The sequence below is a fragment of the Suricata suricatta genome, chromosome X (genome assembly GCF_006229205.1).
Source record: "Suricata suricatta isolate VVHF042 chromosome X, meerkat_22Aug2017_6uvM2_HiC, whole genome shotgun sequence".
NCBI classification, from domain to species: domain Eukaryota; kingdom Metazoa; phylum Chordata; class Mammalia; order Carnivora; family Herpestidae; genus Suricata; species Suricata suricatta.
This window is the reverse complement of record NC_043717.1, coordinates 4,236,532-4,257,356: the sequence shown is the minus strand read 5'-3', so window position 1 is coordinate 4,257,356 and position 20,825 is coordinate 4,236,532. Positions and strand designations below refer to the sequence as shown.

The window sequence follows — 20,825 nt, the reverse complement described above, 5'->3', positions numbered from 1 at the left end:
CATTTTTAAATCATCAGGGAACAAATTAAAATAAGGACACTATGCCATGGCATGTGAAAATTATATAAAATTCAAAACTTAGTGTCTAGACCTCAAGGTTTATTGAACATAGCCTTGCCTGTTTGGTGAAGTGTTACCTGTGGCTAATTCCACTCTACCATTGCCAACCCAAATAGTTACAATGGGGATCACAAGACCTCACCCCCCAAGACAAAATTATTTAGTTTCTGGTCCAAAACAGAAAGCATTTGCTGCTCTCAATGTCTGGTCTACCAGTCTTGAATACGTTAAGGTTAGATTTTTTTTAAGAAACTGTAAAAGTTATCTTATTTTACTGTAAAACTATAAAGTGATCTCTTTAATATTTTATAGTACAAATATTTGAAAATGCTCAATAATAAATGATTTGGATAGAGGAAATCCCAAACCACTAAGAACTGACGAAGAAGGCAAAAGCCAAGAAGTTCAAATAAGAGTGAATACTTACATTAAAAAAGATAAGTTCTGGAATCTATAATTATATACAAACTTGGCCCTGAGCTCCAGGCACACTGGCTGAAAAGGAGAAGAAACTTTGTCTCAGTCTCTCTCTCTCTCTCTCTCTCAGTCCTGAGAGTAATTTCTTCAGCTTCATGAAATAGGTCTTTGGCTAGTAGGAAACTATACACACAAAAGTAGTCCCGAAGCTTGGGATCGTGGCCAAAGCAGAGAGTGGTACCTTTCTAAACTAAATCTGAATTCTTCCTATTTAAAGTTCTGAGGATTAAAATGGCATCTATTTCTCCCTGGGAAAATGTAGGAGAGAGATTATTCACATAGTGTGTTAACTCCTGAGCCCTAATTGACTCTAGAAAATGCTTGTACCATGAAAGAGGGTCTCCATCTCAGGGTGTTGCTTTTAGCGTGCAAATTTATGATACTAAAATAACATATAAAGAAAGACCTTGGAAATGAGGAGTGAGGAGATGTAAGCCTCCATTGTCAGTGGTAGGTGAGGTTGTTTTTGTTTTTGTTTTTTTGTTGTTGTTTTTTTTTTTTCCTGTTCCCCCCAGCCCCGGCCCCAAGTAAAAGTGCAGTGACTAAGCATCCACACCAACGTGATGGATTTAAATCTCCACTCCATCACTTACCAGCTTTCCAACCTTTGGCAAGGTACTTAACTTCTAAGTGCCCATTTCCTCATCTAAAAGGTGGGGATGATTATCATCCCAATGGAATACTGTTTTATGAGGATTAAATGAGACAATATGTAAAATGCATGGGAGTACATCCTCATTATGTAAGTTACTGTTGTTAACTTCTTTCAAATCTACCTTCAGAATGTAATGCCCAGAATTCGAGAGTCCCCCAGAAATGAACCACCAGAGTCCAGAGTCAAAGCCAAAAATCAAGGGTCATTTATTGCAGGTTCGAACCCGGGCCTCTGTTCACTCCAAGCTGGTGGAATGGAGAGAGCCAGAGAGGTTTTCAATTAAACACTCTAAAGAAACACAGTGAGGACCTCAACCCACCGCTGTTCTTCAGATTTTAAAATCAGAACCTCGGGAAATCCCTGAGAATTTCATTTCAACTCAACAGTTCTCTTGAATACATTATTTTATTGGGAAACAAGGGCGCTATGTCAGCAAAGTCAAACGAGTTAATGGAATCTCTATTTTGGCCTCTTGTTGCACAAAAGAGATGGACATTTTTCTGTCCCAAAGGAATAGTCACCCATACTTTTTCCTTAAACACGCACAATGGTGGTATGTTTCCAGATGCAAAATGGCATGATAAATCTGAGTATAGGGCACCTGTCTGAATAGCAAAGTTGAATTCCTTCTAACAAGATGAAACGAACTGGAAAGAATATGAACTCAATTCTTGCAAACAAACAATTGCCTATTTGAAGTGAACAGAGAGTTCTCGTTGCTAATTAGCAAGGGACAATGATGTTGTCCAAATAGGCCCTCACTGAAAGTTCTCATGTCATTCTGGAGAAGACTCAGTGACTTGTGAGGTGAACAAAACACAGAGAGATTAAAATATATAATAAATATGTGATTTAAAACAGATGAGACCTGATGATTATTTATTTACAGAGGATTTCGGAACGTGATGACCAAAACCCTGCTTGGAGACCATATTCTCAGCCTGAAGAACAGAAGTCCTCATTTCACCATGAAACAGCAGACATGCTGGGAAGTGATGCTTGCCCAACTGATCAGAATTTGTATGCATTCTTTTCTGAAAGGCACCTTGGAGGCTTCTCACAGGAAGACAGTGTGTCACACTAGCCACCAAAGCACACTGCAGCAGGACTAGAAATTCCGGAGAACAAGTACATACAAACTGGTGACCCAGCTGGGAAGCATGTAGCAGGTTCTACCAGAAGCTACATCTGACATGCAGACTTGAAGTCAACCTTATTTACCCCATGACTCACCTGGACAATGCTACCTGATTCAGTCCGATGACACGGTTCTGGTCTGTGCAGTGTCCACTGGGTCCCTCTACAACATCTTGGGACACTCACTAAGTTTTATGGAACAGGTGCCTCCCAGAAAAGGCATGTAATTTGTATGGCTGCCACGTTAACATTATACTGTAACACCTTTACACAAGACATGCCGTTCTTGAAATCTTGTAATTCTATCAATATTTATCAAAGTCATTCAAGATAACAGATAAATTGTTATGCATGGCACGATCTTAATGCTACCACTAACCCAATCCATTTCAGTATTACAAAATGTAAGTGGAAGGATTATGTCTCATAATTCAGTAACAAATTATCAATAATTTGTCCTGATAAAGCATGAAGTGCACCATCATTTCTAATTAATCCTTACATACATCTATTCAACAGTATCTTCTTAAAAACAGGTTAATTTTTAGTCTACACAAGAACTGGAATGAACTCACAATATTACATGCCTACCTTCTTATTGCATTCAAGCTAGACATTTGATCATTATTGAGAAAAAAACTCAGAGCCTCCTTAGAGAACATTTAGTGAACTTTCAACACTCATGCACAATACCGATCATTAGTGAAAGAGGAAAAGAAGTAACCATCTTACCTAATCACTACAAATGTGTAATTCATAGCAAATGCAAGACAGAAATCCTTTCTGGTGTACTACGCAATGAAGGATACATACGTAATATCAAAGTAAATGCATGTACAAATTGAAAAGATAAGAATTGGAAAGAAAACAAATGAATGCCTTGTGGATAAAATGACCGCTACGTGGAAAACCCTAAATAATGGGCATACCAATTATTGAACAAACACGAGAATTCACCAGGCTGGGCTACAATAAGATCAATATGAAAGTTTACTGCATTTAAAGGTACCAGAAACAATTTAGAATAAATATTGTCTAAAATTATGGTTTATCATAAAATCTACGGTACCTCGTAAAGTTAAAATGCTAGAAGTTTATAGACAAACACCTTACAGTAGACTTAGATACATTCTAGAGTCAAGTACAATTGTTGCTTCAAAATGGACAATTCATCATTGGAAAGAATAAACAGATTCGACCAGAAACACATGGATACATATGGAAATGTGATATTAATTGAGGTAGAAATGCACTAACTTGGGGGCTCATCAATTAATGTGATGGGATAATTGGTGATCAACGGAAAAAATAAAAGACATAGACTAATTCTCAAGTCTTTTTTGTTTTGTAAGTTTTATTTACTTATTAAGAAAGAGCACGTGGGCCAGGGTTAGAAAGAGAGGGAGATGGGGCGCCTGGGTGGCTCAGTCAGTGAGGTGTCCAGCTTCGGCTCAGGTCATGATCTTACTGTTAGTGGGTTCAAGCACCGTGTCGGGCTCTATGCTGACAGCTTGGAGCCTGGAGCCTGTTTCAGATTCTGTGTCTCCCTCTCTCTCAAAAATAAATAAAAAAGAGAAAAAAAAATTTAAAAAAAAAGAGAGAGGGAGAGAGACTTCCAAGCAGGCTCTGCCCACAACTGAGCCTGACCTGAGGCTCGATGTCAGAACCACAAGATCATGTATCAACAGTTGGATGTTTAATCCATTGAGCCACCCCGCCACCCCTGGACTTTCCCTTTCATATCTTTTAATGAATAGTTATATTTTCATAGTGAGAACAATGACTTATTTATGAACTACATCTCTCTAGTTTATAAAAAAAAATGTTTCTTTATGAGAAACAGAGACAAAGCATGAGCCGGGAGGTGCAGAGAGAGAGAGAGAGAGAGAGAGAGAGAGAGAGAGAGGCAGAGAAACAGAATCTGAAGCAGGCTCCAAGCTCTGAGCTGTCAACACAGAGCCAGATGCAGTGTTTGAACCCATGAACCATAAGATCATGACCTGAGCTTCAGTTGGACACATAACCAACTGAGCCACCCAGGTGCCCCTCCTCTCATATCTTAAACCTCATTACTGATAGAGGAAGGACATGGAAAAGAAATCTGTGAAGGACTTTTATAAGAAAATACACTATAATGTTTCTCGGGGCAAGGAAAATATTTTTTGGACCTAACCCACCAAGAAACCCCAAACATTATATTAGATAGGTAGTTCTGCCTGTGGTATTTATTGGGCTCCCTTCAGCTTTAAAAACCTCATGTGTGCATATGATTGAAACAATCTCATTCTATCCATAAAAGCATGTTCCATTAAGAGCAAATGCCTTACTCATTCTTCCGAAGTTTCCAAGTTTCAGGTTTACAAGTTTCTAACTTAGTGAAAATGCTCCCTGGATGCTGAAGAGCAATTTTGTAAATTGAGTTTGTGAACTTGACCCTGAGTTCCTCCAAAGAATTGGGTTTTGATGAATGAACAATCAGACTAAGGTATCTGCATCAATCCTCCATTCATCTACAATTATTAAAACTTAAAATTGCACATGGCCCTTATGACTCCCTCTCTAGTTGGGAGGTGGTCAAAATTGAATATTTCCCCAGCATGAACCTGGGAAAATAGAGAGCTACTGTTTGCAACTATGATGTGCAAGATGAAATAGGTTCCCATGGCAATTAAGCCATTAGGGGAATAAAAAAACAGCTCTGAAATCATCCGATGTTTAAGATAAATACATGAGCAAGTCTCTCAAAAGATTTTTGTATACAAGCTGTGCCATTTTTAAAAGACACCGTAGGAAAGAAATCTGTGTGCAAGCCCCACTGATATGCCCAGATAAATGGCTCTGCTTCCAAAGTTCTGTAATTGTGATGTTGTAAATTAGCCAGATCCTCCAAAGACCAATAGGAGCAAGACATTTCATTTTGGTGAAGTCTCTAGCAAAAATATGTTTTTAATAATACAACCCTAAGTGTTCACTCTCATGGTCCACACTGCCATGTTTCTGTCATGAAGTCTGCATGAGAGCCATACTCTACAAGAACAGAGGTGCGTTATTAGTAACCTCAGCCAAGGCAAGCCTCAGACCTCACCCTCAAGCCTAGACAGAATTACTCTTATACATGTATTCAGGGTCACCCTTCATTTGCTCCTAGAAGCACAGAAGCACAGAATATAACCAAACTTGGAATGCTCTTCAGTCTCTCACCAAAAATGACCTAAATGCCAAGGTTATTCTGTGGGCTTTATTGAAAAAGCAATTTGTTGACTCATATTTCCCCTGGTTGCATGATGCCAGAGAATGAGGTTAGAAATCGATCTGCAGCCCATTTTCTCTTCCCCATTTGAAAACGTTCTCATTCCATGCTCAAATGTGCAAAGAAATTTTATGACTTCTTGATTTATTGAAAGTAGATCTAATCTTTCCCACCTCATTAAGAGGAGATGATCACACACTCAACTCATCAAACCTGAGCAGAACAGTTTCTTCCACTCACTCTCTTATATGGCTTGGTCTTCCAGGTAAGGGCTCAGTCTGTCATATCCCTACTACCTGAGGCTTATCTCCAAGATGGCATCCTTGTCTGTTGGGGAATGCCCATGACCTCTTCATGCTCGGGAGATGAAAGACTTTGATCCACATTGCTTCCCTGAATGCTCACTCTTCTCTGCAGCATAAGAAACTTGTGTGGTCTGGATCCTGGACTCAGGACACATACTGTGTCATCTATGCTGCTAGGACTGTGTGCCAACCACCCCTGGTCCCCAAGCCTGTACATGGAAGCCTTCACTCCCTCTCTGCAGCCCCTGATAAGCCTGTAACCTTCTCAGCACCTCCGTATCGCCTCATAACACTGATATATCTAGATTCTCCTCATGTTACACGAAGGCTCAGATGAGCCACACCCCATTCCCCCAACCTATGATGTCACAACTCTCGGGCAATGTCTCTATATCCTTACCAAGCCATCTGAGACCATGAGCCATTGTGACACTTGGCTTTTTCTGGGAGCCTTGTCATGGCCCCTGCAGACACCAGGGAGACAGGCTCTAGCATTCCAGGACATTTTAAGCTGGGGACTAGGAGGTTTCTAATCACTACACACTGTAGGCTTTCCAATTCATTACCTGCGTCTATTTCATATCCTCCTTAAAGATGCTGCCAAGAAGCCAGAAATGATCTTAAGACGTTCTACAGCACGAAAGTTTGTGACCAGACAAAATCCACCTTCAAATACGTTTACCCAGTGGGCTAGTAGGTAGAGGTAAGGCCTCTGGCAGACGATTAGGACCTAAATATGGAGCCCTCTAAATGGGATTAGTGCCCTTATAAAATAGACCCTAGAGAGATCCCTCCTCCTTCAGCAATAGTGAGAAGAGGTCATCTACAAACTAGGAAACACGCTCTCACAAGACACTCTACCTGTGCCTTGATCTGGAACTTGGAGCCTTCAGAACTGTGAGAAATGAATTTCTGTTGTTTATTAAGCCACCAGGTCCATGGTATTTATAATAGCAGCCTAAAGAGGCTAAGACAAGGGCAGAAGTTTCCATGACACCTCTAAAGAAGGCAGATTTGGCCAGACATACCATCAACCCTTATTATTCATGTCCTCAGAAAACCAAATTAATAAAAACAAAAATACTGCCCTAGTTATCGCATTTTACTCAGCAAAGAACGTCCCTGAGTGGAAGAAGACTCACTGGGTTCCCAGCCCATTTCTTCCCGTGCCGTCTTCCACTCTTCTCTTTAATATTTGGCAATGGAGCCAGGCCATGCCAGTAGGAACCAGCCAGGCAGCACGATGATACTCCGTGCTGTTCCTCACACCTGAAGATGAACCATTCCAGTGAGGACATTCAAACAGGCTTGCTTTATAGGTTAGTGAGGTCAAAGTATTTCATGCAGGACCAAGCTTGGGAACTGATTGTTTATCCATTTTCAGGCTCCTGGGAGTCTTCTCTTCTGACCCACTGCACTATTTCAATTCTGGGACTTCTGAGCAAGAATGTTCTGCCTGGATGCACAGAAGGATCAGTAGATGAATTACAGACCACTGTCCGAATAAGCCCAATATTACAATAGGATAAAAACACGACCGTAAGAGAAAGTTGCCCACTAGGAAGGAGGGGATCCTCACAGGGCTGCGAGGCAGAGCGTGGCGCGGTGCGGTCTGTGGCTGCCGGCCAGATGAACTGTCCACATAACAGCATCTGAGCGCTCGAAACCCTGCAACCTGCCGTGGTCATCCTTTCTTCCTAATTAGGGATTACTCTTCTGAGCGGGACCGTGTTGGCAGGCATGTGAAGAGGATGTGGAGCCCGGCCACCTCACTCGGATTTGAACTGAGGCTCCGGATCCCCCACTGGCTTTGGGGGAATGCAGGGCACCAAAGCAACCGTGTTCTTGCAAAATCTGTTAGGGCGACGAAGGGGAAAGAAGGTAGTTGGCCACAAAGAGCCATGCAGGTACAGAGCTGGAGATGGGGAATGGAGATGGGCATACACCTACAGCCAGGGGGCCCGGGCGGGGCCAGCGGGGGATGGAGACAGGCGTGTTCTCTGCAGGAAAAGGTACACAGGTGACAGGTGGCACGGAGCTCACAGGAGAGACCCAGGAGAGGCAGCACACACTCTTGCTAGGTGTCTTACGACGGGATGGAGTAACCTCTCACAGGCCCAGTTTCCTCATGGATGAACTGAGGGTCGTCCTAACTATGAGCATTGTCGGTAGGCTCAAAAACAAATGCTCACCACAAATACCGTTCTGGACAAGAAGCAACTTCTTTTTAGGGACAGAACTGCTTGTTTGGTATAAGCATGGGAGACTATTAATTTCCTTTTCTTCTTTCATAAAGAATAGGTCTCTTTTGTATTAGTTAATAGTGTATAGCCATCCAGGGTGTAGGAACCCATTCTTGGTCTAATTAGTAGTGGACGTCTACCACTAAATTCACTTAATACATTAAAAAAAAAAAAAACAACGTAGAGGGTTGATTACCAGCTCTGTCACTTACTATCTGCCTGACACCTTGTAAATTATTTAAGTTCTCAGACTCTCTGCTGCCTCAGCCCCAAAAAGTAAGTGCCTCACAGGGTCTTGTGAACATTAAAAAAAAATGCACATGTATAAACACCTGGTATGTGTGTGAACCCAATACATATACGTGTTTGTACATATACACACATATATGTTCATATACATATGTGTTCATACATATAAATATTATCTTATTGCCATTTCTTGTCGAAATCTCAGCAAGTAAGACTCTCTTATGCTCTATTTGTCACAGAAAGTGATCTTCTATTGTTTATCACTTGTGGTGAAGGTTTCTTGTGAGTTTTTCTTTAGAAAACATTTTCCAGGGTCACTTGGCTGGCTCAGTTGAAGGAGCATGAAATTCTTGATCATGAGGCCATGAGTTTGAGCCCCATGTTGGGTGTAGAAATTAATTAAATAAACAAATAGGTAAGTAAGCAGGGAAGGGAAGGGAAGGGAAGGGAAGGGAAGGGGACACTGACCCTTGATGTAAGCTCATATCACACCAGGTTATACAGCTGTCCAATTATTTTAATCTGAAGGGATTCTATTGTCCTTTCTGTGTCAGGTTTGCAGACTAATAATAACTTTTCGGCCTTCAAACGGTAGAGTCTGACACCAACATATTACAGTATGTCTATCCATCATCCGAACAGTACATCCACCTTCACTGCTATCTTCCAAGCTTGAGTTACATCCCACCAATGAAGATAAATATGTGTCTCTGGGATAACACGCTTACTTTATTATTCACATCCTGTGTTTTGAACATACTCATACCTGAAGTTATACTTGTGAATTCATCTCTGTTTTCTGTGTGTGTGTGAGTGATTTGAGCTACAACATGTCATTTGTGTTTTTCACTGCCTTTCGAACTTGACTCACGGTTTAGGGTTAACATGAACAGAGAAGGTGTTTCTGAAGCTGTTACTGCCCCAGTGTTTCAATTACTCTGCTTTTAGAACCTCATTAAGACCACCTGTCATGGGCCACAAGGTAAGGTTGTCATGGTACAATTCACTTCAACTTTTGTCTCTCCAGGACGGTGTCCTGAAGAAATATGACTGAAGTGACAGCGTGGTTGTAATGAGGATCACGCCGCCGAAGAAGGGCAGTTCCTAGAGTAATGGCCCCTTTCAGCGACATAAATGTCAAGGCAAGGCAGGGGGCCGCCAGGCGGTTACAACTTTCCAATTCTGTGAGCTTTCTTCTGTAGCAGACACGGACTTAGGCAGCAAAACTCAATGCACTAGAGAGACAGTACAGTTTGTTGACTGCCTGGCATAGACATTTTTCTCTTTTTCTTAGATTCCGATCTTGGCCCAGTGCTCTTACCAAAAGATGGTCATTTAAAAAGCATGTTCTACATCTCAGTAGGTGAAATGTTTGATTATCGGGTCATTTTTTAAAATATATATACTATTTTGCCTTAGCCTTCTTTGGCAGGAATTACCACTATGATATTGCTTCTCAAAGTTTCAACTTGGAGCGGGAACAGCAGCTTCAACTGTGGAGTTGATGTAAGTGCAGATTTACAACCCCCACTCCAGACCGTGACTGTCTGAATCCTAACCAGGTGATTTATACGGGTCTTAAATTTTGAGAAGCACACAAGTGAGGCATGGCAAAAACATCTCATTTTGCAAATTTAGTCCAATGGTTTTCAAATTTGGATACACATTGGGGCATGTGGGTGGCTCAGAGGGTGAAGCATCTGAGTTGTGATTTCTGCTCAGGGCATGATCTCAGGGTTTGTGGGATGGAGCCCCACATCAGGCTCTGCACTGGGAGGGATTCTCACTCTCCCTCTCTCTCTACCCCTCCCCTGCTCATGAGCACGTGCTCTCTCTCTCAAAAATAAATACACATATATAAATAAAATAAAATTTGGAAACACATTAAAAATTGCATTAGGAGATTTAATAAGAGGGAGGCATTGGGATTTTTAAATAATGCTCCTTATTTAGGCTAATGTACATCTGCTAACATTAAGAACTGTTTTAATTAGTATTGAGAAGAAAATAAAAGAAATCCCTACGATGTACAGAAAACAAAATATAAAAATTGGTTTCTATGTATATATGTACCCACACACAATTTTTTTTTGCAAAGAATCGAGGAGTTGATCATGCATGATTAGAAATAAAAATGCAAGTAGTTTAGGGGCACCTGGTTAGTTCAGTTGGTAAAGGATGTGTGACTCTTGAACTCATGGTTGTTGAATGCGAGACCCATATTGCGTGTAGAGATCACTAAAAATAAGATCTTTGAAAAATCATTTAGAAGTGAAAGTAGTATAAAACAATAAAATCGGTGCATTTGAAAATCTTTGCAAAGAGGGGTGCCTGGGTGGCTCAGTCAGTTCAATGACTGCCTCTTGATTTCGGCTCAAGTCATGTTGGCATGGTTGTAGGATCAAGCCCCCACCTCGCTGAGTGGGGAGCCTGCTTGGGGTTCGCGCTCCCTCCCCCTCCCTGCCCCTTGCCCATCTGTGCTTGTACATGCTCTCTCTCAAAATAAATAAATAATACACTTAAAATAAGGAAATCTTTGCAAAGAGAAAGAGACAATATTGTGACAAAGTGAAACGTTTAAATGCTAAGAATCTTTGCTCCTAAGTTCCATACAACCGTCTCAAACTCAGTGTCTAAGGCTGCTGATACCTACACACATCAAGACCTGAGGGATTTTAGGTTTTTACCTCGTTGCAAGTCAACTAGCTGCCTACCACCATTTCATGGATGGTGGCAGGAGACATGAGATGATCAGTTCAGAGATGAAGGAAAGATTATTATTCACAACACAGCCAGGAGCAGGAACATTTATCTTATTTTCATCACTTCTGCCTGTCCCGACGTCCTCAGGGCGAAAGCAAATGTGTGGATGTGGCTGCCCACACGTGCTGTGGTTTAAGTTACAGGAGAAGAATCCAAGCTTGGGGGAAATGGATGCTTTACTACGGAAGCAGACACTGCACAGCAGTATGGTGCAGATATCTCCCCAGGAACACATTAGTTTCTGTTTTTTTCTTTTATTAGAGAGAGAGAGAGACCATGAGTGGGAAAGAGGGACAGAAGGAGAGAGAGAAATTCAACCAGACTCTGCACTCAAAGAGGAGCCCAACTCAGGGTTGGAGCACGTGACCCTGAGATCGTGACCTGAGCCCAAACCGAGTGAGGCGCTCAACCAGCTGAGCTACACGGGCACCACGCCAGGAACACATTTCGAAGGGAATAAAAAATAACATGCAGAAGTTGTGGACGATTCGGTTTGCTATAGTTTTAGGTAATTCCAATAGGTTACGTCATCTAGATGTCGTAACAGTAAAAAAAGAAAGAGAGACATACTTTGCAGTCTAAATTAATGAAACATGGGTTATGCGGATGTACTCTTCAACTGGGGCTTCTAACAAATAATTTTATCCTGTATGTGTCTAATCAAGCCAGATTTTCAAACAGTAATTCAAATATCAGTGGGTATTCTTCCATTATTTTCATTAAATCATCTTTATAAATGGAAGTTTAATAAACGTGCCTTAACATAGTAATAAATCGTAGTAAAACATTAATGATTGTGAATGATGATAAAACAGTCACAGTGGAAATCTGTAAAATAGAAGGCACTGACCAGACAATTGTCTTATTAAATACAAATTTGTTGCTATAAATGGAAACCGTGAGAATGACGCCTGCTATCCATCCGTTAAGTGAGAATTATTTGCCAGGCACCGCACTAAGTCTTGTGTGTCAATGTCCCCTTAATTTTAATAAAACCTGCGTGCCACACTGGTATAGCCATCCCTAGTTCAGGCCTCAAGATGTAGAGGCTTAGAGAGTCGGCCCAGTTCAATCCCATTCTCTTCAGCAAGCTTCTGAAAGCAGGCCCACCCAAGTTACGCACACCCCAATGCCAGCTAATGAAAACATAAATAACCAAAAGCTTAAACGAGGTCCAGAAACACATCCGATTCTACATACAAAGTGCTTGTTTCCTATCTCTTGCACCTGAGTGTACCTGGGACCATTTCATTGTATTTCTCTTTATCGTAGACTGAAAACTAGGGAAAAGAAGATGGCCCCTGAATCTGTGCCATCAAAGCCTACTAGAAAATTACACCGTCTCTAAGGTTACCTGGATACCAGAAACACATGCACATTTTCATGGGCTAACGTTATGAAAACAAAAATCTAAAAATGTGTACGATCTCTTTTTTAAACAACAAACGTATTCGCTCTATTTCGTCCACCTTGTCCTTACTCCGCCATGGCTGCGTGATCTATCAGTTCACAAAATATCTCTTACTCATCTATCCCCTAGCATGGGGTTATTTCTAACTCTCCTTTTGCATTCTTGGAGTTATTTCCAAATATGGGTTTATTTAAAAACTGTATAGAGAGTAAAGTACTTATTCATTTTCATGCCATGTGAATGTTTTTATCAAATGCCCACTCCAAACTTTTGAAGCAACAGACCATGGGAGGTTATAGAATTTTCATTATCCATTAACGGCATAGTGTTCCTACCATTATTTGATATTCCCACGCTCCACATGGATTAAAGTAAAATCATTTAATGGCTGGGTGTGACCGGGTGTGCGGAGCAAAGCGCTCGCAGGCGAACTCAGCATGTGAGGATACACTGCCCGGCCACACCTGGGGGCAAAGGAAAAGCTGTGAAGCCGGGCTGAGAAGAAAAGCAGGGAAGAAAACGAAGATCTACGGATCAAGAAGGGGAAGAGTCCGCCCGTCGTCGGCCATTTTCCTCACGCCCCTCTGTCCTGCTCCTTCCGTCCTGTCTTCCGACAAGAACCCACACCCACTCTTGAGTCTCTTCCAGTTACATAAACTCTCTAGGTGGAATCCGATTTCCCCTCCACTGGGAATAGATTCTGCCCCGTTCCCACACAGGAGCCACATGTCTTTGCCCACCCGACCTGCTGTCCAACGCAGGAACTGTCCGTTCGGCGGGAGCTTGGGAGTTCCAGAGAATTCTCAGAGAAGAGAGGAAGGTGCTTTGAAGACTTGAAGTTCACTGGGGGTCTGGGTAAAACGCAGATTCTGATCCTATAGGTCTGACACTCTGCGTTCCTAACAAGCTGCCGCAGGATTCTCCAGGTTTGGGGACCAGCCTTTGAGCCACAAAGAAACAGACCACTGACTCACCAAGTCGGCTGCAGACTGAAATCTCCCAGGGTGCTTTCACATCGTAAATTACAAATGCTGAAAAGGAGAATTCCAGTGCTTCTCAATAAGCACAATTTTTCCTGCGTGGTGGAGATGCGGCAATGTCTGGAGACATTGTCGGTTATCACGGCACAGACGAGGGATGGTAGGGTACTTGTATCGAAAAGAAAGGGGCCAGAAAGGCCTCACAATATGGCCAGAGCTCAGGACAAGGCCCCCAAGAAAGCATTATCCAGCCCCAATGGCAAAGGCTGCAACCCTGACAAATCTTGGGGACCTCTTACCCAGATCATGCCTCCTCCATCTGCTGCTTATGGTCATCCCTGACGGACGACTGGCTAATATATGAAAAAACATGTGAACCGAGCAACTGGCGTTAAGCATGCCCATTTTACAACTGTGACAAGGAACAGCATTACCAGTTCTGTGTTTAGCCCTATGATCAAAACCAATAGGACAGGAGAGCAGAAGTCGGCCCTTTTTGGTGAATTTTGGAGTGGTGGCCCTTGAAATTGTTCCGTAATGGAAACCATGAATCCTGCCAGGCAGATTTCTGAGAATGATTCACTGTGCTGTGATTCTTTCAGACATCGGGTTCTATAAAAGGGGCGTCTGTGTGTTTCATCATGTTAATCTGTGCATGGTGCACTGTAGCTAAGTGCTTTATAAACAGAGTGCTTTATGACCGACTTGAAAAGTAAACTATTCCACATCTGCAGGACAAAACTGGAGGGTGGCTGGTACCATTGAATCAAAGAGATAAACTTGGCACTCTGCACAAAGTCGCAGCGGATGCGTCTCCGAGAACCACCCGGGAAGAGCTTTTTATGAATTTTATTTCATGCAGTAGCTTATCTTGTATTTTCTGTATTTCCTTTAGAGCTCTGCAAAAATTCTTCACAGAAGGAAAAAAACAACCTCAGTTGGCATTTTTACTGTAGCACAGAAACCAGATATATGTATCAAACAAATGAAGAGAAAGCAAATTTGTCACCCAGAACTCCAGAAGCGAAGAATCCAAAGACTGGAAAATAGTAATTATTAGAAAGTTTTATAGAACCTCCAAGAAAAATGACAATAATGAAAAAGCCTTCAATGCTGATTCAAACTGTTTACTCATAATTCCACCTGAGTCAAAATGAATAAGAAATAGACAACATCAACTCTTGATGAGTGTGTATATATGTGTGTGTGTGTGTGTGTGCACACACACAAACCTTGCCGGATGCAATTGTGAATGCCGAACTCAGGGAGGATTTGTGACACAAATAGTTCACAGTTATTACAGTTGTTTTATTTTGCACCCTTAACACACGAAAAAGACAAAGACAAAAAATGAAATGAGTAGTTCAAGAATGGAAGGTATCACAACACGTATGGACTATCATTCCCAACTGTTGAATTGATCAGTCAATAATTAGCACTAATTGGTAAATATTCAAAAAGCATGAAACGAGTCAATACAGAGACTGACTGCAAATGAGCATATTTAAATGCTTCTAGAAATAGTCTATATATAAAACAGACTCAGGGGCACCCAGGTGATTCAGTCAGTTGAGCATCTGACTTTGGCTCAGGTCATGATCTCACAGGTTGTGGGTTTGAGCCCAATGGTGGCCTCTGTGCTGAAGCTCAGAGCCTGGAGCCTGCTTCAGATTCTGTGTCTCCCTCTCTCTTGCCCTTCCCCTGCTTGTGCTCTGTCTCTGTTGCAAAAAAAGATAAACATTAAAAAAAAAACTGGTTTCAGGGCTGCCTCGGTGGGTCAGTTAGTTAAGCCTAAGCTTCAGCTCAGGTCACAATCTTGCAGTTCATGAGTTCAAAACCCGTGCTGGACTCTGTGCTGATGGCTCAGAGCCTCGAGCCCTCTTCAGATTCTGTGTCTCTGTCTCTCTCTACCCATCTGTCTCTTTCTGTCCCCAAAATAAATAAAGTTAAAAAAAACCCAGAACTTCAAGTATCCCTATTTTTTCTTCTGCTTACAAAATAAATTATAGTCCTGCCTCGTTTAAAAATCGTCCCAGTCCATCAGAATGGGGCCTCAGACTTTTAATAAGACATCGGAGCTGTTCCTCCAAGCAAGGGCTGCCGTAGCCGCCGAGGACAAATTAAAGAACCCCTTAGCCAAACCTAACAAGAGGAGCGCCGAGCTCTTGGCTGGTGTTCACACTCCACGTTTGCAATGAGGCCCTTCAGAGAAGGACCAGATGCCACATGGTTTGGTTACAGCAGCTCTTTTGGCGTTGGTGCATCAACCAATGTCCCAAAGGAAGCCGCTGATGGGGTCATCGTTGGCACATAGGAAGTGAAAACTGGCAATGTGGCTGGAGAGGCGGGGCTCGGAGCTGGCTTCTCAGACAAGACTCCTGCTCCCACTGTTGCCATGCTTTCTGACTCTGCCAACCAACCATACCACAGGGGTTGGCTTGATTGCTTCTGGGCAGTGTGATGTGGTGGAGAAGGTACTGTCTGATGTCCCTGTATCCCACTCAAGGAAAGTGAGGAAAATGATGCTCAAACTCCATAAGGCCAAGACTCTGGCTCTATGACTGTCTGTAATCTCTAATTTCACTTTGAATTTCCTATTGTCTGAGCTCTCCGCACTGGCGGCATTCTGCACCGATGAGGCCACGGACAGTTCTACAGATGGACTGGCCACCTCTTCTGCAGTTTCCGGACTGGACCAGGGTAAGGGTGTGCTGTGCTTACACAGCCTAGCCACCAAGGCTCAGAATGAAGGACTTCTGTGTGACGGTGTCCCCTTCAAAGTACCAGATCTCAAAGATAAGGGCATTCATCCTTCCTCGAGTGGACCAGATGGCCAAACTCAAACCCGTATTCATCCAGCCCCATGGCATGGTGATAGCCACAAATCCTTCTTTCCTGCCTGGCAGTTCGTCGGCAATGCTGATGATGGCAGAAGCGAAGGTTGTGGCCATGTGTCATGTATTTGAGAGATTTTGTGTATGTGTCTCAGAATCCAGACGATCCACTTTTAGTTGGGTCAAAATATTCTCCATGCGCTGCAGAAAAGGCAGTGTGGACAATGAATGATACTGATGTCTTTGAGTCTCAGGAAGTGTTCTCAGCTCAGATGGTGGCTGATTTGAAAGCCACCGACTCTGAGTGGCAGGTGCAAAACTACTTGGGAAGAAAGGCCAAGGTTGGATCATATCTTTTGGTGAAGACTAAGAACTGGGGTGAGCGCTGGTCCTGGCACACTCATTTGGGTCTGGCGCCTTAGACCACTCGGCCATCCTGACACCGCTGGTACACTCATTTGGAACCAACGGCTGCCGTGGGTCAGGGCAGCTGCCAAGAGAGTACAGGAGGAAGGAGACCGGACAGGTCACTGGCTGCCCATGTAGGTGGAGGGCAGGGCCAGGCTATGGTCCTGGAAGCTTATCAAATTAACAGAGGAAGAGGAAGTGACCTAGAGTTTCTATGCAACTATCACACTACACAATGCCATTTAGATGCATCACCGAATGATACTGGCATTTCCTAACTACTCATAGGAAAACACAGTTTGTGGCCCCCTGTTAAATACTTTGCAATTAAGCCTTGCTAGTGATCCAAGCCTTCTAGTAATCATGGCTCACTGCTCTTTGAGGAATTTCTTAGTCAACAGAATTTGATATAATCATACATTTAAACTTTTACTAATAGGGGCACCTGGGTGCCAAAGGCTGTTAAGCCTCCAATTCTTGGTTTCGGCTCAAGTCCGTGAGTTCGAGCCCCATGTTGGGTGCTGTGCTGACCACTCAGAGCCTACTGAGATCTTCCCACTCCCTCTCTCTCTTCCCCTCCTCTCCTCTCTCTCTCTCAAAATAAATAAATAAATGTTAAATAAAAATAGAAATAAAATTTTGCTTTTACATTTTAGAGAGAGTGGGGGAGAAGGGCAGAGAGAAAGGAAAATCTTAAGCAGCTTGTGTGCTCAGTATGGAGCCTATGGTGGCTTGATCTCAGGACCAGGAGAACATGACTTGAGCTGAAATCAAGAGTTGGACGCTCAACTCTCTGAGCTTCCCAGGCGCCCCCTACACAGTGATACGTTGACGCAACTGTTTTGGTTTCCATTTTCCTTAAAGACTAAATGAGTGGTTGCAATTTGGGAAAGAGGTTACCTGAGATTTAGAATCATTGTAACATTTGCAAAGTATATACCTTTTTATTTGTGATCTCAAGGTAAGGGTATTCTATAAATACAAATGGATGTGCCTAAAGGAACTTACTTACGGGAAGATAACTCAGAGTTTAAAGGTCTCCAAAAACATACAGTAAATATTTAGAAATATAACTACCATGTAAACCTTAATAAAATGAAAAAGTATTAAGAAAGAAAGAAATTATATACTGTATTTCATTTTTTCTTATTAAAGAAATTGTTTAGGGTATCAGTTAAATTCCTGAAATCTGTGATCGGGATTTGTGAGTCATTAATATTTACTGAGGAGATGCTATGAAAATGACTTTTTATAAAGTGCTTTTTTAAAGCTTTTATGTATTTTGAGAGAGAGAGAGAGAGAGTGGTGGTGGGCAGGGAGAGGGAGAGAGAGAATCCTAAGCCGGCTCCACCATGTTAGTGCAGAGCCTGATGTGGGGCTTGAACTAATGAACTGCAAGATCATGGCCTAAATCGAAACCAAGAGTTGGACTGAGCCAACCAGGCACCCCAAAAATGATACTCCTGACGCATAGCATGAAGACTTCCTTAGTGTAGGTGATCAATAAAAGTAAATGAATATTTCATGTTTTAAGAGAATGTTCTGAATTTCTAGGTGGTAGTTGAAGGGTGAGTGATTTGATGTAGGAGGGAGCTGTTAGTCTAGAATACCTTTGTTCTGCTGGCTAGGCAAGCTCATATTTATCTTTCACTACTCAGTTCATTTTCATATTTTCAATAGCGACAATGTCTCTAGCTACCTGCTCACTACTCAGCAGCTGGAGGAACAGGCCTGGATCCATGTCTATGTGTGATAAAATTTTTGTAATGCTTATTTGTTTATTTTGAGACAGAGAGGGTAGGTAGGCACATGCATGAGGTAGAGGGAAGGCAGAGGGAGACAGAGAGGGAAAGAGAGTATCCGAAGCAGGTTCCAGGTTGTCAGCATGGAGTCCGACGCAGGGCTCAATCCCATGACCATGAGATCATGACCTGAGCTGAATCAAGAGTCGGATGCTTAATCAACTGAGCCACCCAGGTGTTCTGCGGTGAAAAATTTTTTACAGTCACTGCACATTTCATAGGAACACACTGAAGTAAGGTGGAATTTGCAGAAAAAGAAAGTGAGGCATGAATGTTCTTTCTGAGAAGACACATGGCCAAGATTGGAATTAGGGTCTGAAGCCAAAGCAAGGGTCTTCCACCATATCCTGACCCTCTGTTCTCTCCAGACATTCCATCTCTTCCAGGAGATGGTTGCCCAGGCTCCTTCGGAAGCACATTTTGACTGGAAACCTGAGAGCTCTCCGAAGCATGTCAGCCAACGTACTGATAGTGCAGACTGACTAGACAAGCAGCAACAGCCAATATGGATGGAGAAGTTCCTGAGCAAGCGGATGAGTAAAACCACAGTCAACTCCCAAATGTGACACCGTCCTTGTCCCCACATTTGGATTTGTGATTCTCCTCAGCAATCGAACCACATTCCCTCTGGGATAGAGCTTTGCAGTGGGGACTTTCCTAATCATAAGGAGCTAACCAGGATGTCCCGCCGAATGTGGGAATGACCCCCTGTGTTAACATCATTTTATCAGTGTGCCCAATGTCGGGGAGTGCCACCAGCATTGAGCAGACATGTAAAGATGTGTGCAGAGGCTGAGTCCTACACATGGCCAGACACAGAATCACAACCTCATGTGATTCAGGAAAGGAGGGGAAGGCTTCTGCAGGAAACAAGGGGACCCCCAACATGGATTGGCTCCCGGGCTTTGACCAACCCCTTCTTAAGGATGAGCAGGGATCATGCCCTCCCGCCAAGTCGTAGTGTGACTTCTCGGCAGTGAGAAATGTGACGAAGTATTCTCTACATGGACAGTGACGAACTTTGTAAATCAAATCAGCACAGTACACAGGACTTCAGTGCTTTTCTGACACTGACAGTGTAGGTGTTACTCACAGGCACACAGTTTGGACCTCTGTGATTTTACAGGTGATTTTCTAGTCATAATTACCAAATATTTATCATGTAATTTAATAATACACACTCAGGTCACATTAATAAAACATGTGTGTGTGTTCTGGACTCTATTTTAGTCATTTTTATCTTAAAAGGATTCTTTTAATAAATAAAATTGGTTGCTTCCTACGTGTTCCAAGGGACTTTCAAGCCTTGACTGAGTGACAATGACCCGTGTAAGGCTAAATAGATGTCCTTTATTGAAATGCGAGATATAAACCCTTTAAACGTTGAACTTTCCAGCTCTGTAGAGTTTGCTGTCATGCTATAAACTGAGGATACGCTCTCTTTAGAGTCACCAGGTAGCACAGAATGTTTGTGTAAATTAGGTGTGCAAGGAGACACTAGCATGTGGGTTCCATTCCAGGTTGGCATCAAGTCCATTCTTAGGAATCCACTGATCCAAATATTGGTTTTCAACTGCAGCCCCAAGTAGAGAGGAGGGATCGGGGGAGGGAGGCGACCCGAATTTGGGGCGTGTGGCTGTTCTCGGGGCGTGGCTATTCTCCGGGCCAGTGCACTGTAAAATTCTGCAGCCTTGAGACTGAATCTGAAGATGTTTGGCTTGCTGATCCAGGGGGACATCACTACAGCAATAACAGGTGGAAAGCGAAATCCAGTGGTCAAGACCCAAGAACACGAGCCCTGTCAGCTGTCCGTATCAGTGATGGCTGGTGTTAGACTCGCCAGCCACAAGGACGCAGATGCAGGGAGGGCTAAGGAAAACAGCAAACGGAGAGATCCCAGGGAGGATGCCAACCCGTTCCCTCAGTGTAGACACAGGCTTTACCTGGACACAAAACACTTTTATAGGTGTTATTTCATGCGAAACTGCATGGCTGACCCTGACATTCCGGAGGTCGCAACACAAACGTGACACTGAATAGTTGTGAATGAAGTCATCATAAGGCATTTGCTGGAGGGGAAGATAAACAACACGTTCACGCAGGAGGCTGACATTCCAACTTTGCATGGATGTCCTCCCAGGAGATCCGACTCTTCTGGCTCTTCGGAATCAGCATGTTGCTTTTCTCCCATCAACACGATCCCATGTTCCAAAAACGCATTTGTGCAGAAGGTGTGTGCTGCCAACATACC

The 20,825-nt window shown here is 42.8% G+C and overlaps 1 pseudogene; it reads left to right on the top strand.

The window, feature by feature from the left end:
• Window positions 1–13,646: 13,646 nt before the first annotated feature.
• On the top strand, window positions 13,647–20,604 carry LOC115284304 (annotated as a pseudogene).
• The last annotated feature ends 221 nt before the right edge of the window (window positions 20,605–20,825 follow it).